This window comes from Leucopleurus acutus, assembly GCF_964270905.1.
Source record: "Leucopleurus acutus genome assembly, chromosome: 5".
NCBI classification, from domain to species: domain Eukaryota; kingdom Metazoa; phylum Chordata; class Mammalia; order Artiodactyla; family Delphinidae; genus Leucopleurus; species Leucopleurus acutus.
In genome coordinates this window covers 134644420-134669384 of record NC_139147.1, presented here as the reverse complement: position 1 = coordinate 134669384, position 24965 = coordinate 134644420, and the positions used below count along the sequence as shown (strand labels likewise).

The 24965-nt window shown below is 43.5% G+C and overlaps 1 protein-coding gene across 1 annotated transcript in view; it reads left to right on the top strand.

Annotated features, from left to right (window-relative positions):
• Positions 1–24965, top strand: part of RFTN1 (raftlin, lipid raft linker 1) — a 204244-nt gene that overhangs the window by 161255 nt on the left and 18024 nt on the right. The gene's annotated exons all lie outside the window — the stretch shown is intronic.

Below are 24965 nucleotides of genomic sequence, written 5' to 3'. Positions count from 1 at the left end.
ACATTGTGTGTGCCGGGTAGAAAAGATTCTTCTCTCATTAATTTGAAAGCGCTAAATGACATAAGTGAGGCAAACGCATAGTTTGTGGCCCCCATAATAATTAGAGCATCGTCGTTATTGGAGCTAGACTGTATGGCCCCCTCTGACAGGGGGCCGTAGAAATTTATATGCCAGAAGAAATTTATATGCATCTGCGCTCTTAACCTTCACAATAAGTCTGAGTACTGTGATTGCTCCCATTTTACAGATGAGGAAACTGAGGCACAGGGATGTTAGAACCCTGGCCCATTAAGTGTAGAAGGCGGTCTTTGAGAAGCATTGACCCGCAAGACCACCAGATTGGTGTGGGCAGAGGAATTCCTCAAGCTGTGTTGCGCTGGGATTTGGGAAGGGGAGAGCTGATTTCTTTCTGAGGTTTGCTGGTGTGTATTTTAAAGGCATTTCTGCAACTGTTGAAACATGGGCTTTATAGACCAGTCTCTTGTCCACCCAGCATCTGGCATGTTTGAAGATAGGGGACTGATTTCTGAATGCTCTCAAGTTGTCCCTAGAAGGACACAGGGTTGGCGTCGCTCCGAGGGGCCCTGCCAGACAGGGGGGTCTCTGTGCCAGAGGAGGACGGATGAGGAAGCAGCTCTTGGTACAGAGTACAGGGCCCTGGGACCTGCCACACCCTTGTGCCCTTTGGCACTGCAGCCTGTGGCCAGTACCCCGCCTGGAACTGGGGTGGAGTGCTCCACGGGCACCATTGCTTAGCCTCTGAGCCTTCAGCCGTTCTGAGGAGGCCTGATGTGGGGAGCAGGGGTGCGGGGGACAGCCTGCATCTGAGTAGGGATGGGAAATAGCTGCCTGCAAATGTGACAGAATAGAGTCCACAGAAAAACTGTAATAATCAGAAACAGGAATTCCAAAATCACAGCATCCACGGCCAGTTAGGTTGGGGGCCAGGGGTCCTGCAGGCATAAGTAGTGAGGAAGGTAAGGAGGTAGGTGACGACCTGCTTTGCCGTCAGGCTCCGCCAGTGAGTCCCGCCCGCCATCGGTCCCAGTGAGCCTCCGTGCCCCTAACTGGAAACGGGGTGCAGAGGAAGTGAGGCTCTGTCGAAAATGCAGAGTCCAGTGTGGGCAGGTCATGTCCCCCCTGGGGACCCTAAACTTCCACAACTGTAAGATGGGGCGGTCCGTTCACCCAGCCTGCCACGTGTGGTAGATGCAGGATCTCAGGGACCCCGTCCAGACAAGCTCAGGCTGGCTGCCCTACACCCACGAGCTGCAGCACTCGGTTTGCTCTGTGATACAGGGCTGTATCAGCAAGCGATGTGTGGCTGCACCAGAAACACGTTGAGTGGTTTTGCACATGCGATCGGCTACGGGCCGTGGGGACGTGTATAAAATCCCTTGCTGTCTGCACATTAAAGTGGCTGTGAAAGGCAGGCTTTGTGGTTTCCTCAATAAAGATGGTTTGATGGCAATGATCCAAAATTGCCTGAGAAAGTGGTTCTCAAAGTGTGGTCCCAGGACCAGTAGCAGCAGCACCTGGAAGTTGTTAGAGATGCAGATGCTTGGGCCGCACCCTGGACCTACTGAATGGGAAGCACTGGGGGTCGGCCCAGCCATCTGGGTTTTAACAGGCTCTCTAGGTGGTTCTGAAACTTCCTCGGATTTAAGAACTAGTGTCTGAAAGAACGGTACAGATGCCACTTTCCTCAGATGTCTATGGTCGTGTGATATTTGATGAAAAGGGTGATAGGAAAAGCACCCCAATGATTCATCTTTCTTCAGCCTTTGAAATATTGAAATTTTAAAATGTGACCTTGATGCGTAACTGGAGGGAACGCCTACTATCTAAAAAGTCTGTGGGAGGGAATTCCCCGGTGGTCCAGTGGCTGAGACCCTGCACTCCCAGTGCATGGGGCCCGGGTTCCATCCCTGGTTGGGGAACTAGATCCCACATGCATGCCGCAACTAAAAAGATCCCGCGTGCTGCAACTAAGACCCGGCACAGCCAAACAAATAAATATATTAGAAAATAAAATGTCTGCGGGAGGGAGATAATGGTTACAAACTCAAGTAAGGACACAGTTGTCATTTTGTGCCCCTGTCAATTTTTTAAATTGTTATTTTTTTAAATTGAAGTATAGTTGATTCACAGTGTTGTGTTAGTTTCAGGTGTACATCAAAGTGATTCCGTTTTATATATATATATATATATATATATATATAAAGTATGTAGAATATATAAAGTATGTATATATATATACACACACACATATATATATATATTCTACATACTTTATATATTCTTTTTCATATTCTTCTCCCTTATAGGCTACTACAGAATACTGCGTATAGTTCCCTGTGCTCTACAGTAGGTCCTTGTTGGTTACTTATTTTATATATAGTAGTGTGTATATGTTAATCGCAAACTCCTAATTTATCCCTCCCCACCTTTCCCCTTTGATAACCATAAATTTGTTGTCTCTGTCTGTGGGTCTATTTCAGTTTTGTATTTAAAGTTATTTATATCTTTTTTAAAGATTCTACATGTAAGTGATATCATATGATATTTGTCTTTCTCTGTCTCACTTACTATGATCATCTCTAGGTCCATCCATGTTGCTGCAAATGGCATTACTTCATTCTTTTTTATGGCTGAGTAATATTCCATTGTGTATATACACCACGTCTTCTTTATCCATTCATCTGTCAATGGATGTTCATCTTTGTTTCCCAAGGCATCCAGTAAATGCCTCCTGAATTGGGTTGAAAGCCTTTTGGTTCAAATTGAGCTTGTGTCTATCTGGAAAGCTTTTTAAAAGACACACGTCCAGGCTCTCCCCCCGAGTTTCCTATTCAGCCCACTGTGAGAATCAACCCCTGCCTTAGAGGAGCCACATATATGCAGCTGTTACCAGCACAGCCCAGCAGGGTCCAGTCTGGGGTGGGCTTGCCCCTGGCCCAGCAATTGGAAGAGCTCTGTCCGACCCCTGCTCCGACCCACAGACAGCTGCTCCTCTGCACGTGCCTCTGGCTGTGCGGGGGGGTGTCTACCTCCCTCACCTCTATCCTCGAGACCATCTCCTTCCTCTCCTCCCCACCCTTATGGCCTCTGGGGAAGGCCTTTCCCGTTCAAGCCCTGGGCAGCTCCCTCTTGGCTTGTGGTTGATCCTGCTTTTCTAGCAGCCACTTTCCTCCCGGAGCCTCCCAGGGCTCTGACCACCAAGTATCTCGGACCAGCTTTTTCTCTTTTCTCACAGTTGGGACCGACTTGTCCCTTTTCTGCCCCTTTACTCCTCTGCCCGTTAATATCCTCAAGCTCTGTGTGCAGATGTGCCAGTCTAATTCGGCCACATCTTCCTGGCTTTCCTCTCCCCCCACACTCCAGACCACACGCACACATACAGACACACACACTTTCACAAGACAACCTACCTGGCTCTTTACACCTCTGCAGACAGTGCGGTATGTTGGAAAGAGAATGTGGATTCTCGAGTCTGGCCTGGGTAGGCATCTTGCTCTCTTGTTTCTTGCTGAGTGTATGAAAAGGAAACCAACCCCTCTTTGCTTTTCTATTTTTCAATTGTATAAATGGAGACATGGGTAACAACCTCTCGAAGTCGATGAGAATGAAAAGACATAACGTATTTAAAAGTTGTGAATGTCGTACTTGGCATAGAGTAAGTAAATACTGTTTTCTTGTATCGGTCACCCAGGATCATCAATTGGAAAGATCCTCTGCCTATTGCATTGATCTTGTTCCAAAAGCACAGAGGAGGCTGGGCTAGGGAACATGTGGAGTCAAATGCAAATAATTGCATTTTTCTCAGTTGGAAACCTGTGGCCTAAAATTAAAGGCAGTTGTGAATGGGATGAAAGTCCATCCATAGGGCATTTATGACAGGTATTTGGCTTATGCTCTATGAGCTTACAATCTAGAGTGTGAGCAGAAAGGGTGATTCTTTGAAATGAAAGGGGGAAGCTACATAGACGGATAGGTGAAGAGGAAGAGAGAGGCAGAGAAAGGGACCGTCCTCTTCTCTCTGTCTGCACGTCCCTCAGCCTGACCGCGCAATGGACTTGAAGAATGCTACCAGGAGCTTGTGAGCCATAGAGCCTCTCCATCCTCATCCTGCTCCCTGGACTGTCTTCTAGCTCACAAGTGCTTCCTGTGAAATTTGCCACCAGAATTGAACATAAGACAGTAGGGAAAGCACTTTGAGTAGATGCGGTTGTCTTGGGAGCTGGTGGGTTAACTGAAAAAGTCAGTGAAAAAGAACCAAAGAAAATCATATTCAGAGGGAAGGATTGGGAGTTTGGGATTAGCACATTGCAAACTATTTTTTTTTAAATTTCAAATACATATATAATTTTTCCAAGTCTCCAAATATTTTTTTCTGTTAGTTTCTGCTCTATAACAAAGTGAATCAGCTCTACATATACATATATCCCCATATCTCCTCCCTCTTGCATCTCCTTCCCACCCTCCCTATCCCACCCCTCTAGGTGGTCACAAAGCACCGAGCTGATCTCCCTGTGCTATGCGGCTGCTTCCCACTAGCTATCTATTTTACAGTTGGTAGTGTATATATGTCCATGCCACTCTCTCACTTCATCCCAGCTTACCCTTCCCCCTCCCCGTGTCCTCAAGTCCATTCTCTACATCTGCATCTTTATTCCTGTCCTGCCTCTAGGTTCCTCAGAACCTTCTTTTTTGTTTTTTTTTTTTTAGATTCCATACATACGTGTTAGCATATGGTATTTGTTTTTCTCTTTCTGACTTACTTCATTCTGTATGAAAGGCTCTAGGTCCATCCACCTCACTACAACTCAATTTCATTTCTTTTTATGGCTGCATAATATTCCATTGTATATATGTGCTACATCTTCTTTATCCATTCATCTGTCAGTGGGCACTTACGTTGCTTCCATGTCCTGGCTATTGTAAATAGAGCTGCAGTGAACATTGTGGTACATGACTCTTTTTGAATTATCGTTTTCTCAGGGTATATGCCCAGTAGTGGGATCGCTGGGTCATATGGTAGTTCTATTTTTAGTTTTTTAAGGAACCTCCTACTGTTCTCCATAGTGACTGTATCAATTTACCTTCCTACCAACAGCACAAGAGGGTTCCCTTTTCTCCACACCCACTCCAGCACTTATTGTTTGTAGATTTTTTGATGATGGCCATTCTGACTGATGTGAGGTGAAAATTCATAGTAGTTTTGATTTGCATTTCTCTAATGATTAGTGATGTTGAGCATCCTTTCATGTGTTTGTTGGCAATCTGTGTATCTTCTTTGGAGAAATGTCTATTTAGGCCTTCTGCCCATTTTTGGATTGGGTTGTTTTTTTTGATATTGAACTGCATGAGCTGCTTGTAAATTTTGGACATTAATCCTCTGTCAGTTGCTTCATTTGCAAATATTTTCTCCCATTCCAAGGGTTGTCTTTTTGTCTTGTTTCTGCTTTCCTTTGCTGTGCAAAAGCTTTTAAGTTTCACTAGGTCCCATTTGTTTATTTTTATTTCCATTTCTCTAGGAGGTGGGTCAAAAAGGATCTTGCTGTGATTGATGTCATAGAGTGTTCTGCCTATGTTTTCCTCTAAGAGTTTTATAGTGTCTAGCCTTACATTTAGGTCTTTAATCCATTTTAAGTTTATTTTTGTGTATGGTGTTAGGGAGTGTTCTAATTTCATTCTTTTACATGTAGCTGTCCAGTTTTCCCAGCACAACTTATTGAAGAGACTGTCTTTTCTCCACTGTATATTCTTGCCTTCTTTATCAAAAATAAGGTGACCATATGTGCGTGGGTTTATCCCTGGGCTTTCTATCCTGTTCCATTGATCTACACTTCTGTTTTTGTGCCAGTACCATACTGTCTTGATTACGGTAGCTTTGTAGTATAGTCTGAAGTCCAGGAGCCTGATTCCTCCAGCTCCATTTTTCTTTCTCAAGATTGCTTTGGCTATTCGGGTCTTTTGTGTTTCCATACAAATTGTGAAATTTTTTTGTTCTAGTTCTGTGAAAAATGCCATTGGTAGTTTGATAGGGATTGCACTGAATCTGTAGATTGCTTTGGGTAGTATAGTCATTTTCACAACGTTGATTCTTCCAATCCAAGAACATGGTATATCTCTCCATCTGTTTGAATCATCTTTAATTTCTTTCATCAGTGTCTTATAGTTTTCTGCATACAGGTCTTTTGTCTCCTTCGGTAGCTTTATTTCTATGTATCTTATTCTTTCTGTTGCAATGGTAAATGGGAGTGTTTCCTTAATTTCTCTTTCAGATTTTTCATCATTAGTGTATAGGAGTGCAAGAGATTTCTGTGCATTCATTTTGTATCCTGCTACTTTACCAAATTCATTGATTAGCTCTAGTAGTTTTCTGGTAGCAACTTTAGGAATCTCTATGTATAATATCATGTCATCTGCAAACAGTGACAGCTTTAATTCTTCTTTTCTGATTTGGATTCCTTTTATTTCTTTTTCTTCTCTGATTTCTGTGGCTAAAACTTCCAAAACTATGTTGAATAATAGTGGTGAGAGTGTGCAACCTTGTCTTGTTCCTGATCTTAGAAGGAATGGTTTCAGTTTTTCACCATTGAGAACGATGTTGGCTGTGGGTTTGTCATATATGGCCTTTATTATGTTGAGCTAAGTTCCCTCTATGCCTACTTTCTGGAGAGTTTTTATCATAAATCGGTGTTGAATTTTGTCAAAAGCTTTTTCTGCATCAGTTGAGTGATCATATGGTTTTTATCCTTCAATTTGTTAATATGGTGTATCACATTGATTGATTTGTGTATATTGAAGAATCCTTGCATTCCTGGGATAAACCCCACTTGATCATGGTGTATGATCCTTTTAATGTGCTGTTGGATTCTGTTTGCTAGTATTTTGTTGAGGATTTGTGCATCTATGTTCATCAGTGATATTGGCCTGTAGTTTTCTTTCTTTGTGACATCTTAGTCTGGTTTTGGTATCAGGGTGATGGTGGCCTCGTAGAATGATTTTGGAAGTGTTCTTCCCTCTGCTATATTTTGGAAGAGTTTGAGAAGGAAAGGTGTTAGCTCTTCTCTAAATGTCTTATAGAATTCGCCTGTGAAGCCATCTGGTCCTGGGCTTTTGTTTGTTGGAAGACTTTTAATCACAGTTTCAATTTTAGTGCTTGTGATTGGTCTGTTTATATTTTCTATTTCTTCAAGGTTCAGTCTCAGAAGGTTGTGCTTTTCTAAGAATTTGTCCATTTCTTCCAGGTTGTCTGTTTTATTGGCATATAATTGCTTGTAGTAACCTCTCATGATCCTTTGTATTTCTGCAGTGTCAGTTGTTACTTCTCCTTTTTCATTTCTAATTCTATTGATTTGAGTCTTCTCTTTCTTTTTCCTGATGAGTCTGGCTAATGGATTATCAATTTTGTTTAACTTCTCAAAGAACCAGGTTTTAGTTTTATTGATCTTTGCTATCGTTTCCTTCATTTCTTTTTCATTGATTTCTGATCTAATCTTTATGATTTCTTTCCTTCTGCTAACTTTGGGGTTTTTTTGTTCTCCTCTCTCTAATTGCTTTAGGTGTAAGGTTAGGTTGTTTATTTGAGATATTTCTTGTTTCCTGAGGTAGGATTGTATTGCTATAAACTTCCCTCTTAGAACTGCTTTTGCTGCATCCCATAGGTTTTGGGTCATCATGCTTTCACTGTCATTTGTTTCTAGGCATTTTTTGATTTCTTCAGTGATCGCTTGGTTATTAAGTAGTGTATTGTTTAGCCTCCATGTTTTTGTATTTTTTACAGATTTTTTCCTGTAATTGATATCTAGTCTCATAGCGTTGTGGTCAGAAAAGATATTTGATACGATTTCAATTTTCTTAAGTTTACCAAGGCTTGATTTGTGACCCAAGATATGATCTATCCTGGAGAATGTTCCATTAGCACTGGAGAAGAAAGTGTATTCTGTTGTTTTTGGATGGAATGTCCTATAAATATCAATTAAGTCCATCTTGTATAAAATATCATTTAAAGGTTTTGTTTCCTTATTTGTTTTCATTTTGGATGATCTGTTCTTTGGTGTAAGTGGGATGTTAAAGTCCCCTACTATGATTGTGTTACTGTTGATTTCCCATTTTATGGCTGTTAGCATTTGCCTTATGTATTGAGGTGCTCCTATGTTGCGTGCATAAATATTTACAATTGTTATATCTTCTTCTTGGATTGATCCCTTGATCATTATGTAGTGTCCTTCTTTGTCTCTTCTAATAGTGTTTATTTTAAAGTCTATTTTGTCTAATATGAGAATTGCTACTCCAGCTTTCTTTTGATTTCCATTTGCATGGAATAACTTTTTCCATTCCCTCACTTTCAGTCTGTATGTGTCCCTAGGTCTGAAGTGGGTCTCTTGTAGACAGCAAATATATGGGTCTTGTTTTTGTATCCATTCAGCCAGTCTGTGTCTTTTGGTTGGAGCATTTAATCCATTTACATTTAAGGTAGTTATGGATATGTATGTTCCTATTACCGTTTTCTTAATTGTTTTGGGTTTGTTATTGTAGGTCTTTTCCTTCTCTTGTGTTTCCTGCCTAGAGAAGTTCCTGTAACATTTGTTGTAAAGCTGTTTTGGTGGTGCTGAATTCTCTTAGCTTTTGCTTGTCTTAAAGGTTTTAATTTGTCCATCAAATCTTAATGAGATCCTTGCTGGGTAGAGTAATCTTGGTTGTAGGTTTTTCCCTTTCATCAGTTTAAATATGTCCTGCCACTCCCTTCTGGCTTGCAGAGTTTCTGCTGAAAGATCAGCTGTTAACCTTATGGGGATTCCCTTGTATGTTATTTTTGTTTTTCCCTTGATGCTTTTAATTTTTTCTTTGTATTTAATTTTTGATAGTTTGATCAATATGTGTCTTGGCATGTTTCACCTTGGATTTATGCTGTATGGGATTCTCTGTGCTTCCTGGACTTGATTGAATATTTCCTTTCCCATATTAGGGAAGTTTTCAACTATAATCTCTTCAAATATTTTCTCAGTCCCTTTCTTTTTCTCTTCTTCTTCTGGGACCCCTATAATTCGAATGTTGGTGCATTTAATGTTGTCCCAGAGGTCTCTGAGACTGTCCTCAATTCTTTTCATACTTTTTTCTTTATTTTGCTCTGTGGTAGTTATTTCCACTATTTTATCTTCCAGGTCACTTATCTGTTCTTCTGCGTCAGTTATTCTGCTATTGATTCCTCCTAGAGTATTTTTAATTTCCTTTATGGTGTTGTTCATCATTGTTTGTTTGCTCTTTAGTTCTTCTTGGTCCTTGTTAAACGTTTCTTGTATTTTCTCCATTCTGTTTCCAAGATTTGGGATTATGTTTACTATCATTACTCTGAATTCTTTTTCAGGTAGACTGCCTATTTCCTCTTCATTTGTTTGGTATGGTGGGTTTTTACCCTGCTTCTTCGTCTGCTGTGTGTTTCTCTGTCTTCTCATTTTGCTTATCTTAGTGTGTTTGGGGTCTCCTTTCTGCAGGCTGAAGGTTTGTAGTTTCCGTTGTTTTTGGTGCCTGCCCAGTGGCTAAGGTTGGTTCAGTGGGTTTTGTAGGCTTCCTGGTGGAGGGAACTGGTGCCTGTGTTCTGCTGGATGAGGCTGGATCTTGTCTTTCCGGTGGGCAGGTCCACGTCTGGTGGTGTGTTTTGGGGTGTCTGTGGACTTATTATGATTTTAGGCAGCCTCTCTGCTAATGAGTGGGGTTGTGTTCCTGTCTTGCTGGTTGTTTGGCATAGGGTGTCCCGCACTGTAGCTTGCTGGTCGTTGAGTGGAGCTGGGTCATAACATTGAGATGGGGATCTCTGGGAGAGCTTTCACCGTTTGATATTATGTGGAGCTGGGAGGTCTCTGGTGGACCAATGTCCTGAACTCGGCTCTCCCACCTCAGAGGCACAGGACTGACACCTGACCGGAGCACCAAGACCCTGTCAGCCACATGGCTCAGAAGAAAAGGGAGAAAAAAAGAAGGAAAGAAAAAAAAAATAAAATAAATAAAATAAAAATAAAGTTATTAAAATAAAAATAAATCATTAAAAATAATTAAAAAGTAATAAAAAAAGAAAGAAGAGAGCAACCACACCAAAAAACAAATCCACCCATAACAAGCACTAAAAACTATACAAAAATAAAAAAAATTTTAAAAAAAGGACAGACAGAACCCTAAGACAAATGGTAAAAGCAAAGCTATACAGACAAAATCACACAAAGAAGCATACACATGCACACTCACAAAAAGAGAAAAAGGAAAAATATATATATATCTTTCGGGAAGTCTGAGGTCTTCTGCCAGTGTTCAGTAGGTGTTCTGTAGGAGTTGTTCCACGTGTAGCTGTATTTCTGATGTATTTGTGGGGAGGAAGGTGATCTCTGCGTCTCACTCCTCCACCATCTTGAAGGTCTCCCTCACCACAAGTTCAGATGCAAACTATTATATATAGGATGGATAAACAACAAGGTCCTACTGTATAACCCAGGGAACTATATTCAATATCCTGTGATAAACCATAATGGAAAAGAATATACATATGTATAACTGAGTCACTTGGCTGTACAGCAGAAATTAACACAACACTGTACATCAACTATACTTCAATTACATTTTTTAAAAAGAGAAAAAAGCATATTCACATCTTACACATTTTAGTATAAAATATGTAATTACACATTCCATGTGCCAATCTTTTTGAGTTTGGGGTCTGCTGATTAGAATCCCACTTCATTCTTCTTTTATCAACCAAAGTGTGCAGTCGCTGATGGCCAGCGTTAGCGTCTGTAAAGTGTAGCAAAGGGATTTGACTGCAGAATCCTTCTGTTTTCATGATTTTTTTTCCTGGTCTTTTCCAGCCCCCTCCACCCCGCCAGACAGTGGCCACAGTTGTTATTTTTAAGCAACTGTCCTTTGTCAGGTCTCTTCAAAGCATTCTATCTAGTTTTCCTAGAAACAACTTCTTTGCACTTCCTATCCATTTTAAATAATTTAAATTAAGACATGTAGCTGTGATCATGGGTCTAACTGACCTGGACAGGTATGGGAGCACGGAAGACTTACCCTGGAAGTGCTCACCTGCACAGCATCCTGGGATCCGAAGGGCATCGTGAAGAGCAGCCCACTACCTGCAAGGACCTGGTCTCGCTACAGCTGGACCTGGGCTTCTGCTAGTGCAGCTGGAGATTGAATGGGCTTTGGGGGCACCTGTTACAGCCTGTGAACACCCACAGTTCTCATCCCGTGAGGCGCTGTTGTCAGGTGTTGTCTCCATCCTCCACCTGTGTGTTCAGTCTGCTGTTGAATCGCCTCCCATTGGTTTCTGCCCATTTTTCCAGCCTGCTGAGACATTTGTGATCATGACAGTATCATCTTGCGTCTGGGGGAATCGTCCCAGCCCTGGCTTCTCTGAGCATTTCCTACATAGGGTTGCTTCTGTCTGATCCAGTGTCCAACGGGTGGATGGAGGACATGCTGTGGGAATCTCTCCCTCAGGCCCTAATGTGGCCCCAGCCCCGTCTGCAGAGGTTTCAGATGGCCCTGTCATTCCACCCAGCGGTCACCATCTTGTCCCTGAAGGACTCATGAGAGGCTTGGTAAGAGGCATCTCTGTAATTGGAACCCACTCTGGGGTACACTCCACCCCACCTGTCCCACAACCCTATCTAACAACTCGTATGTCCCTCTTTGTCTGCATGGACATCCGCAGCCTTCTGGGCATCAATCTTCTGTTTCCAAGGGCTCCTGACCATCCATGTAACGGTCCACACTGGGATCTGCCAGGGAGTAACGTCAATGTCTGTGGTGTCTAGAATTCACCACCTTCTGCTCCTACAAGGGAGCCAATATTTGTTCCTTTTAAACCATCTGGCATTTTTTTTCATTGCCACAATGTCTCCAAGATAATTATTTTGGTTCTGATAGCATAGCCTTTAGTGCCAAAGATAGCAGGTCTCTGCCTTGTTCCTGTGGTACAGAGGATTTTCCCATGGATGGTCACTGCCGTGAAAGGTCCAGGCCCGCCCTCCCAGGTGGTAACGCCACTCCTTCTGACCCGGAGCAAACCGCAGCTCAGATGAGTCTGCCAGTGGCTGGGACAACAGAATGTCTATTCTCCCAGCTTTCACTTTGATCAAGTTCCTTGCATCTACCTTTGATAGTGACATGCCGGTGTGCTGAGCACCTTTTCCTTAAAATGGAATTCTTCTCGGCTTGATGAATTTTAAATTTGTCATTTAAAAAATTGAGGTTTGCTTGGGAGGGCAGGTTGCCAACCTCCATGAAAAATTTTCAATGCCCACCCCTACCCACCCCTACGCAAGTCCACACCTCACGCCCATCTCTTTTGGAGAAACAGAGGCATGTTCACAAGAATGCTGATGCCAGGACATGGTGTCAGCATTATTAGTAACAGGAAAAAGGAAACAAGGTGTGCGTCCATCAGTAGCGGAAGGGTTAAATAGTGGATGGTGCATCCTTACTATGCATGCAGTCATTCTGTACAGACTGACACGGAAGGAACTCCATGAAATGTTGTCCAGTGGGGAAACAAGGTGCAGAAGAACCGTGATGGTTAATTTTATGGGACAACCTGGCCAGGCTGTGGTACCCAGTTGTTTGGTCAAACACCAGTCTAGATGTTGCAGTGAAGGTGTTTTTTAGTTGCGATTAACATTCAAATCAGTAGACTTTGAGCAAAGCAGATGACTAACCCTCCATAATGCGAATGGGCTTCATCCAGTCAGCTGAGACATCAAGAGAGGGCCAGCCCTGCAGACATTGAACTTGCCAGCCCCCCAGTCGCATGAGTCAATTCCTCCAAATCAATCCACCTATCTATCAATCTCTCTCTGTCTCTGTCTCTTTGTCACTATCTCTCTATCTGTCTAAAAATCTGTCTCTCTGTTCTCTATCCATTCTGTTGGTTCTGTCTCTCAGGAGAACCCTGACCAGTACAGAGATACCCTCACCAGTGTGATGCCATTAATGGGGGAAAAAACTTCACAGAATAATATGATGTATATTGTGTGGGAACATGTAAATGTAGAAAAAGGCCTGGAAGAGCGGCCACCAAGCTGATGATGGTGGCTACATGTGACTTGGTATGGAAGGGTGGAAGGCAGCTTTATCTGGAATATTTTCATTTTTATGTAGAGAAATATTCATTTTACTTGGGTAATTAAAAGTTAGTTTTTAGATGATAGCTAGTTCTGTCTCCCCATAGCCTTTCTTCTCTTGGGTTTTAGGTGTATTTATTTTCTCCTTGTGGAAAAGAAAGTAAAGTAGGAGTTGAGTAATTCCACTTTCTGTTGTCTTCCTCATATTTTTTTTTCTTATACAACTTCTTGTTTTGAACATAATTTTTTATTGAAGTATAGTTAATTTACAATGTTTCAGGTGTACAGCAAAGTGATTCAGTTATATATATATTCTTTTTTCAGAGTCTTTTCCGTCATAGGTCATTACAAGATATTGAATGTAGTTCCCTGTGCTATACAGTAGGCCCTTGATGTTTATCCATTTTATACATAGTAATGTGTATCTGCTAATCCCAAACTCTTCATTTATCCCTTCCCCACTTTCCCCTTTGGTAACCGTAAGTTTGTTTTCTACGTCTGTGGGTCTATTTCTGTTTTGTCAATAAGTTCATTTGAATCATTTTTTTAGATTCCACATATAAGTGATGTCATATGTGGTGGTCATGGGTATCAATAAGCATGCTTTTCACTGTCAAGGCAGAGTATCCACTTGGCAGTGGCTTGAACAGTAGGGATTTGTCATCGCATCTCACCAGGCAGCAAGTCTGGAGGAAGGTGGGGGGTTGCAGCATCATCTTTTTCAGCGGCTTGCGGACATCACCAGGGACCCGGGGACTGTCACCTTCCGCATCCCGGTCCTCAGTTTGTCTGCTAGGTCTCCCCTCAGGACCCTAATCCCAAGGTGGCTGCAGAGCTCCTAAGCATCTCATGGGAACTTAATGACAGTTGGAAAGAAGAGGGCATTTCCTGCCATGTGCCCTTTTTTATTAGCAAGTAAGACCTTTCCCAGGAACTCCCAAGCAGAGTTTCCCTTCTGTCCCATTGGCTGGGTCACAGACCCACGTCACTGTCAAGATCATGGTGAGCTGGGCTGGAGAGGGTGTCAGCCAGGAAGGCAGACCTGGGCTATTGGCCTTGGCAACCAAGAGTTGGCCACTGAGTGGGACAGAAAGCAGGGATGCTCCTAGAAGTATTTTAAGGAAGACTAAACTTGGACTTGGTGACAGCTCAGAGAGTGGGATGACAAAGGAAGAATTGGACTTTTACTCTGTCTGCACTCTTTTTCTTCCATAAACTCAGTGGTCCTGTTTTCTCAGATTCCCATATTTCACTTCCTATGCAAAATTTAGTCATACAAGTAAGTTAAGCCTTTTAAAAATTTATTCAACAAATAAATATTGAGTTCCTACTGTGTGTCAGCCACTGTGAAAACATGATGAATGGATTCAATCCAGGCAGGAAGGATTGATTCCTTTAACTGGGGGGAAGAAGTGCAGTCATTAAAAATGAATGCTCACCCCCTGGTCTTTCCACACCCGTAAATAACTTCTCTTCCTTGTCAGGCTTCCTGAGGGGTGGTGAGAGGCCCTAAATCACCAGGAACCTTTTAAGGCTGATGAGAGGGGAGAGGCAAGTGTGTGGTCTGGTGAAGACCATGGGGCAAGGCGAATTTAGAGCCTGGCTGCAGAGGAAGAGAGAGTGAAGGAAATCATCACGCTTTCAGAATCATGGGACAAATGCATTTTTTAAACAGTAGTAGGCTTTAAAACATCCAGTGCATGACAAAAAAGAGGCAATCCTCAATGTGATAAGAAGGGCTTTATCTTTAGGTTTTCCCAATGTGTTTGGGATTAGAAGGGTGGTGGATGATTCTATAAGAGTTTTAAACACACACACACAATTTATTGTCTTACAGTTTCTGGAGGTCAGAAGTCAGGGTGAGCTCAACTGGGTCCTCTCCTTTGGGTCTCATAAGGCTGAAATCAGGGCTTGGCAGGGCTGTGTTCCTTATTGGAGGCTCTGGGGGAAGAATCTGCTCCCAAGCTCATCCAGGTTGTTGACCAAATCCAGCTCCTTGTGGTTGCAGGACTGATGTCCTTGCTTCCTTGCTGGCTGCCAGCCAAGGGCTGGTTTTGCTCCTGAGAACTGCCTGCATTCCTTCTCATGACCCCTGTAATAATTTTTTAAATGCATAGACAGCCTGGGAGCCACAGGTGAGGACAGGGCAAATGGTTCTGCAAGAACTTAGTATATTAAATCAGTGAGTATGGAGTATTGGAGGATGTTCTTCTAGTTAAGTGATCATTCATCACCCTTCCTTGGAATTTGTCCTTTTTAAATTCACTTGGCAAGAACTTTAGTAAGATGAAATGCAAAGGAAGGGCCTGCTTCCTTTGGAACTGCTTAAGGGGCTACACTCAGTATGAACATCTTTAATTGGATGGGGGTCTTTCTTTGTGGGCCCTGTGATGCCATCCTGTGCCTTGTCCTGTTTCATGTCATTTTCAGTGCCTCGTGTAGAGACCTAGATGATGGGGGACCTGTGGGAGGCCGTGGAGTATACTGGATGGCCGTCAAGATCCAAAGAACAGGGATGCTCTTGCGCTCCACAAAAACATTTCAGTTGGGCATGGTGTGGGTGGGGGAGGGAAGAATTGAGGGAATCGTTGAGAGCGGGGAGTGGGGAAGATTCTGGACAACCCACCCACATCAGTGGGAACCAGAGCGGCTTTTTCTGAATCTATCTGCTTTTACATATTGGGCTTCTAAGTTAGATTACATTGATGTTTGTGGAAAGCCTCCCACTACTTTTTAAAAAACAGAAAAGAAACAAAACAAGAAGCCTTGAAAATTACTTATCTAATCCAGCTTCTTTTCTGAGTAGGTTTCCCTGATTTCTTAAACTCCTTCCAATCTCATTATCTACTAGTTTATCAATGTTAGATCAAAACCAGCCCAATAAAATGTAATGGGATACATTTAAGTATAAAAAAATCAATTGTATTTAAGTGCAAAAAAATCAATAACACAGCATGGAGAATACCTGATTTGAAAGCAATTGTAATGAATAAGTTTAATTCAGGTGAACAGTGTACCGACTACTCCTCTCCAAATACTCCAAATGCTCTGAGCTCTGACCAAGTGGGGTTTTCCAGATCACACCCTGGTTACTTGTCCCTCCATTTGTGTTCTCTCCTGCTCTCTGCTGAGTCCCTCCTCGACATTTGAGGTCCTCGCCCTTCCTGGCCCAACTCTTTGTGACATCATCTTTGATGCTGTCGGCTGGATTTGCACTCCCTTCCTTTCAGCACTTTTGGCACCGTGTTCCACCTTCCTTAGAGCTATTCAATTTTTTTAAAATTTATTTTATTGAAGTATAGTTGATTTACAATGTTGTGTGATTTTCTACTGTACAGCAAAGTGATTCAGTTATACGTATATATGTCTACTCTTTTTCATATTCTTTTCCATTATGGTTTATCACAGGATACTGAATATAGTTCCCTGTGCTATATGGTAGGACCTTGTTGTCTATCCATTCTATATATAATAGGTTGCATCTGCTAACCCCAAACTCCCAATCCATCCCTCCCTTCCTACCCCCTCCCCCTTGGCAACCACAAGTCTGTTGTTCTCTATGTCTGTGAGTCTATTTTTGTATCATAGATGTTTATTTGTTTCATAATTTAGATTCTTGTCTTTCTATGTCTGGCCTACTGCACTTAGTATGATAATCTCTAGGTCCATCCATGGTGCTGCAAATGACATTATTTCATTCTTTTTTATGGCTGAGTAGTATTCCATTGTATATATATATAAGTTCTTCTTTATCCATTCATTTGTCAATGGACATTTAGGTTGCTTCCATGTCTTGGCAATTATTGTAAATAGTGCTGCTATGAACAGTGGGGTGCCTGTATCTTTTCAAATTATAGTTTTGTCTGGATGTATGCCCAGGAGTGGCATTGCTGGATAATATGGCATAGAGTTATTTAATTTTTTAATTGCTCTGTGAACTCCTCGAGACAGGGACTAGCTGTTTCTAATGTTCATGTTCCCTGGATCCAAATTAATTCCTTTCGTGTTACAAGTTTCATCAAACACTGGTTGGGTGGATATGAAACAACATGAGATTATTGCTATGGGTAAAAGATAACTGGCCATAGTATGAAATGCACACAGGAGGTGCTTATCTTCTGTTTTCCAGTGTGATACCGGTTGACTGGGAGTCTTATGTCTACCACACTGCTGTATTTGACGAGAAACACAGACGGACTGGGGGGTGGACAGCGATGGAGGACATGCCTGGAAATGGTTGAAAACAAGTGGGTGTGTTTATTTTGGAGGAGGAACAAACAAGGGCAATCAGGAAGCTGGTTCCATATCTTCGAAGGGCAAACCTCTGATAAAGGGGATAGACTCTGTTTTCCTTAGTTGCAAGGGGAAAACCAGGATCTTTTGGAGAGTTTTGTGGAACCATCTGGCAGTGGAAGTAGGTGGGGCATGAGGCTGTCAACTCCCAGGTATCAGGGTGATTCACATGTTCAGTTTACCATCTCTCAGGGGTGATGGAGGTGGCCTTCCTGTTCTGGGCAGGAAGCACTAGAAAAGTGCTTCCCAAACCTTGTTGATCCTCAGAATCACCTGGGGATTTGATACGAATACACATTCCCCAGCACCAGCCCTGGCAGTCAGTAGGTCTGGGGGTGGAGATTAGGGATCTGCATGTTAAAAATCCAACCAGGAGCCACTGAACAGAGAAACACCCTGATCGCTTCCAGCTTTAATAAGCTGGGATGCATGGGTCAACTATTGCTTTTAAGTCAGTGACCTCTTTGAGGCAAAATTATTAAACATCCTCTTCAGCTATGGTGGAAGGGGGGATTCACTTGGCAAATTAAACAAGAAGGCTCAGAAGCTAGTCTAATGAGGCCAAGACATCTGTTCTTAAATTTTTATAACTTTTTTTTCTTATTGCAAAAGTGATGCATGGACAGTTCCTCAAAATGTTAAGCATAGGTACCATATGACCAACCCAGTAATTTTACTCTAAGGCACATATCCAAGAGAAATAATAGTAGCATTATTCATAATATCCAAAAAGTAGAGACAATCCGAATGCCCATCAAGTGTTGAATAAATAAAATATGTACAATGGAATATTATTCATACAATGGAATATTATTCAGCAATAAAAAGGAATGGAGTACTAATACATGCTACAACACAGATGAACCTTGAAAACACTATGTTAAAATGAAAGAAGCCAGGTACAAAAGACAACATATTGTATGATTCCATTTATATGAAATGTCCAGATTAGGCACATCTATAGAAAGTAGATTGGTGGTTGCCTAGGGGTGAGGGTGGGGGCAAAAAGAGTGACTGCTAATGGGGACAAGAATTTGGGGGGAGGTGATGAAAACGTTCTAAATTTGTACTTTGGTGATGGTTGCATAACTCTGTGAATATATTAAAAACCATTGAATTGTGTACTGTATATAAACAGGTGAATTTTTAGATATGTCAATTATTCTTAAGGTGTTTTTAAAAATGGATACATGTAATTGAAGACAATACATGTAATTGAAGACAGTTTAGAAAATACAAATAAGGAAAAGAAAGCAAAAATCATCCCACTTTCATCATAACTGAGAAGATAGTCGCATATTGGTGTGTATTCTAGTATGTATTCTGTCTGTATATAGACAGAAAAATATATTTGCATATATTTTTTAAAAATGAGATTATTTTGTTCACACTCTTTCTATCTCATCATTTTAAATGGCTGTAGAATATTGGTATATGAGCCATCGTATTTTAATTTATTTAATTAGTTTTCTATTGGTAGATTTTAGATGGTTTCCATTTTTTGCTCTTGTACATCATGAATATTCTCTAGCTTTATCATTGTGCTTCATATCACATTTTGGCTTAAAGGTCCATACTTTTTAAAGCTAGCTATTTTGTATCCCATGGAAACAAGTTTTACTTTTGATTTCACCTTAAAAATGCTTGATGCTGTCCAGAAGGGGACATGGGTCAAGCATGTGAGGATCATCACAAAGACATCACCCTATTTAAAACCGATTTAGGGCTTCCCTGGTGGCGCAGTGGTTGAGAGTCCACCTGCCGATGCAGGGGACACGGGTTCTTGCTCCAGTCCAGGAAGATCCCACATGCCGCGGAGCGGCTGGGCCTGTGAGCCATGGCCGCTGAGCCTGCGCGTCCGGAGCCTGTGCTCCGCAACGGAAGAGGCCACAATAGTGAGAGGCCCGCGTACCGCAAAAAAAAAAAAACAAAAACGATTTAGGCTACAAAATTGTGCAGAGTCACCCTCCCATATGAAGACAAAGTCACACTGAAAGAAGCAGGTAGACTTGTCTCTATTAAATGATAGATGTTTTGTTTTCCAGTCTGTATCAGTTAGTTCTTGCTGTATAACAAACCATTCCAAACTTCACAGCTTCAAATGAGTGTTTATTGAGCTCATGAATCTTTGGGTCAGCTAAGCAGTTCTTCTACTCTGAAGCAGTTTAGCTGACCTCTCCTGGGCTCTCTCATACATCAGGTGACGGCCAGAGGATCCAGGGTTGGCCTCACTCACGTGTCTAACAGTTGGCTGGCTGTTGGCTGGGGCCAGAAGGGCCTGTGTATCTTAACATCTAGTAGGCTCGCCCAGACTTCTTCACAGGAGGAAAGTCACAGGGTGCCTGAGAGCCCCAGTGTGCTAGCTTACTTATTTCATGCTTTGGTTTGCATCATATTTGTTAATATCCTATTGATTTGTTAATATCCTGTTCATAGCCAAAGAAAGTCACAAAACCAAGCTCAGATTCAAGAGGTGGTGAGATAGATATTATCTCCTGGTAGGACCATCTGCACCAAAGTGCAGAGGCACAAATGCAGGATGGGGATGGATTTGTGTGTGGCCAGTTTAATAATTTTACCAATCTTTGGTAAAGCATCCAGTAGCCTTAGTGGTTGGTGACCAATGTGGTTCTGCATTTAATTTTCATTCATGAATATACTTCCAACTTCCACATACAGAAAGGTCAGAAGGATGGTACCACAACATCCTGACAGATTAACTCCCATTTTTAATGGTAAACTCACGTCTCATTAGTGTTGGATGTGATTTACAGCAATTTTGATAAGATTTTGAGCATATAAGACAGCGGTGGCAGAACCTACCCCAGAAATGCTAGGGAAGGTGCATTCATTCATTGACTCATTTTGTGCCAGACACTTCCCTAGTTGCTTGGGATTCATTGAGAATAAGACAGACCCCTTGCTTTGTGGAGAATGCATTCCAGTGAAGGAGATAGTAGTAAATAGATAAGCTAATCAGTGTTAAGAAGTGATCAGTACGATGAAGTGATAGTGCAGGGGACAGGGGGAAATAGGGGGGTTTTCTTCAAGACCCCACGTAGAGTTGGCTGATCTCACTGAGGCCGTTTTCATTTTCTTGACCTTGGTTTTCTGTTCATCAGCTCCTCCTTTGGTGGGTCACAACCCAGATGCCGATGGAAACCCAACAGTGCGTCTGTGACAGGCTCTGGTGCATCTATCTCCAGGCTGTAGTGGAGCAGGCAACCAGAGAGAATGGAAGAACCCTGGTGTCAGGGGAGCTGACAGTCATGGGTCTGACGTGTCCTGAAGGCTGGATATGCCCGCTAGTGGTTCCCAGCACCTCGGAAGCCCTAGTAGAAGTCCCCTTACCAGGAGCAGGGTCCTCAGAGGACACACTGAGGGACTTGTGCAACATAATTTGGCTTGAGGGAGAGGGTCCAGTTAGCATCCTGGTAACCATGGCAACAAGAGGCTAACCATTGGGTCACCACCGAGAGAATATTGACCAGAGAGAATACTGACCGAAAGCTGAAGTGGGACCGTGGCCCCTTGAATTTACCAGATGGAGAAAGTCAGGGAGGGAAAATGTGTTGTGCTGAATGTTCTACAACGTTACTATCTTTTCAGAGTGACTGTGCTTTGTGGCTCCGAGTGCTGCTGGGCCAGCGACAGTGGGATAACCCTTAACTTCCATTGCCGCTTCTGCTAGGATTTTGAAGCAGCCTTTGTTCAGGGACATCATCTGGGCTAACGCTTTATGATTATTGGTAAGCAGTCAGGAATCCACTGTAGTGGAAGGTGATAACTTTGATGTAGTTTTAAGTTCGAGAGTTTTTGCTGACACACGTCCCCACCCCCTCCCCACTCCAGAGTAAATCCCTTTTAATTATATACTGTGGGAAAGCTCCTTTTAAATCCTCTTTTTTCTAGGTTGTAGATACGGTGAAAAAATAAGAAAGGCTAAAACTATGATCATCTCATGTTGTCTAAAGACAAAGTGACAGATCCCATTTATTCCCAGAAAGTCTAATTTCCTCTCACTCCTCAAAGCAAGCGGAAGGGACTTGGCAAGTCCCTGGATGGAGAAAATGTTTCTTGTTTAATTGTTATCAGACCAAGCTGTTTCCAAGTCTGCCTGCCGGAGAGGATGCGCTCACCCCGATGCATTCAGTGTGTGTGTGAAATGTCAGCTTCTGGAGGTTGCAAGGCTCCCGCTCTCCCACTATGAGGTCCCGCAGAGCAGCCCACAGGATGTAACGGCTTTGAGTCGCTTAACTGTTTGCGCTCAGCACGGCAGCAGCATCTTCTCCTACTAATGGTCAGAGTCTGCCCCCGCCGTGCCCCCTTAACCTTGAAACGTCCAGCATCTTTGCCTGCAGTGTAATCTGGGAGCCCTTTGCTGTCATGCACCTGGCGTGGTTCTCTCTGTCGAGCAGGCGCCTGTCAGCAGGCAGCTCTGATGCGTGCATGCATCTCCTGTCCCTCCGCCCCATAACCCCTAACCCCCCTCCCGAAGCTGCACATCCCAGGACCAAATCACCTACCCGGCCTAGAATCTAGAAGAGTGATATCTTGCACTGCAGGTTTGGTTTTCCTGCCAGCTGGGCATGCGTGGTACTCTGGGAGGAGCCCAGACAGCATCTCGAGCGAGCACGCTCTCCCCCTGTGTGGGTTTTTAATCTCCCCCTCCCAGGGTATGCTGGTGGCAGTGTTGGGCCTCACGGTAGCTTGTCGTAAGTGAGACTTCAGGGCTGCGATGCCATGCCGGGTCACAGTGTATCTGGCATGTAGGAGATGAGGGCGTGGTGTGCCAGCTTTGAGAGCGGTGAGAAATTAGAAACCCCGAGCTCCATTCAGTAGTAGCTATTACGTTCTATTTCTCTCTAATCAGATTAGGTGACTTTCACTCCGATTTCCCTCCTAGAGGTTTGCTGGGTTATTTGGCTCTCCCTAGAATAATCATAATCAATCAGCTTCTGCTGTGGAATAAGGCGCCCCGAAGCTTAGCGAATTGAAATAACCAGCCTTTATGGTTGTGGTGAGTGCACAGGTCAGCTGGGTGATTCTGCTGATCTGGGCTAAGCTCCTCTAACCTCAGCAGGGCTCCTCTAACCGCACTCTGCTTCTGTGTCACTGGCTGGTCGACTGGCGTCTCGCTGGTCCAAGATGGCGTCTCTCACACCTGCTAGTTGCTTGGGCCACATGACTCTCGTCATCCGACAGGCCAGCCTGGGCTTGTCCTTGGTTCCCTGAGAGCAGGTAGAAGCAGCGAGGTCACTCGCGGCCTAGGCGTAGAACTATGATGTCACATCTACCATATCTGTTGGTCAGAGCAAGACCCAAGCCCAGCCTGAACTCAAGGGGTGGAGAAGTGGACTCTGCCTCTTTATGGGAGGAGCTGCAGAATGCCGTAAAGAGGCCTAGAGGCAGGGAAGTAATCATTGAGGCCATTTTTTGCGAACAGTGTATCTCAAATAATAATAACAGTCATTATTATTATTTTGTTGGGCTCTCAATAGGGCTGTAGAGTTTGTTGCCTTTCTTGCATGGGAGAGAAAATCAGGCAAAGATGTGAATTTACCAGCAGGGGTGGGTAAATAGTCCTAGAAAAGAAGCTTTCCACACACTGCATGTATTCTCCTCTGCCCCCTTTTCTATATCTGAGAGCTAAGCTTTTTTTTTTTTTAAACGTATTCTCTTTGAACGTTATGAAAGCCGAAGTTGTCTAAAATGAGACGGACGGCTTTCTTAGGCTCTATTATGTTGGCCTAATTACATATCAGCAAAATGTTTTTCTGGGGCATTGTGTGTAAAACAAAGAGGAAAACATCTCCAGCCGGCCCCAGCATCCTTGCCCCTCCCTCTGCTGGCAGAGGCAGTGGTCCTGCAGGAGGCCTGTGGGGGGATGGGGGCCAGGAAGGCAGGGCTGCTGCAGCTGCCACTGGCCTCAGATGGATTTGCCCTTTCCCCAGAGAGGATGAGTGGCACAGCCTCCCTTCCTCTCTCCTTCCCTCCAGCACACCTCATGGTGGCTTGCATCTGGGGAGGGACTGTATGTTTGCTCTCCCCACCCCCTGGACCGGGATCTCCTACAGCAGGAGAAGAGGCTCACACACCTTCGCTTCCCAGGTGCGTGGCACAGAACCAGGTTGACCGGATGTGGAGAGTCATAAGTGACTAGTGGTACCTGGTATAGCCGTGCCCTTGGCAATACTGAAGGACTCAGTGGAGTTTTCTGCAAGACTGCCACAGTGTTACAGCCCCTACTTTCCCGTTGATAAATGAAGATGAAATGTTCCTTCTTTCCAGCTTGGCATTCCCCTCTCCTGCCCTGCCCTTGCATCTCTACTTTCTATCACCTGAGAGCATGACTCTTATCTTCCCTGTGTGCCGTCATGGCCAGGGTCTCTGCTGGCCATGGCAACGTCAAGGCAGACCCCAGATTTCCTAAGGACATGTTTACGTGCCAGCCACTTCCCTCCTGAAGCATCCTGGCTGTGGTCTCCTGAGACCTCACGGTCTATCCAGAGATGGTTTTTCAGGCTCCGTGATGCTTGCCCTCTCAAGACATCAGATGGTGTGGGTCTTTCTTCTTAAACGTGTTTCCTACCCTGGGCTGCCCTCCAGCCAGTTCCTCCCAGTTCAGGGCTCTTTACCATCTTCTGCTCTCCCCTCCCCAGGAGACCCAGTCCTCAGCCAGCCTCACCCCTCCTTGAGTTCTTCTCCGCCCGTATTGGCCAATGCCCCAAAGGTTAAATTTTCATCTAACCTTTCCCTGGCTTTAGACTGTGTATGAGTGCCCTGTTGCTGCTGTAACAAATTACTACAAACTTAGTTACTGAAAACAGCACAGATTTATTCTCTTAACAGTTCTGGAGGCCAAAAATCCAAAATGGGTCGTAAGGGATTATAATCAAGGGGTTGGCAGAGTTGCATTCTTTCTGGGAGAATCTGTTCCTTGCTTTCAACTTCTAGAGGCCAACCTGCTGGTGGCCAAGCACCCTGCCCTCTGTTCCCATCCTCACCTCTCCTTACCTGACTCTGACCCGCCTCCTGCCTCCCGTCTAAGGACCCTTTTGATCACATTGAACACACCTGGTTCATCTCCCCATCCCATGATCCTTAACTTCATCAATCCGCCGGATCCCTTTTACCATAGAAGACAGCCTCTTTCCAGGCCCCAGGATTTAGGACGTAGACATACTTGGGGGGAGTGAGTGGGCATTTTCCTTTCTACCATAGGAATCATTCCCTCTCATTGTGGTCCTTGTCCCACATGCCTTGGTTCAGTACATGAGCAGCCATTACCCATTATGTTGTTATGCAGCATTATTTATTTAACAAGCCCAACACTGATTGACACAGGTGGTGTCCAGTGTTTGGCCGCTGTGAACAGTTCTCCAGTGAATAACTCTGTACATTTGTCATTTTTTTATATACAGGATCCATTCCCAGAAGTGCGGTTGTTGGGTCAGAGGGTAAATGTATTTGTAATTTTGAGAGATACTGTCAAATTGTTCTCCCTGAGGTTGAATCTGTCCTCCTGCCAGCCATGTATGAGAATAC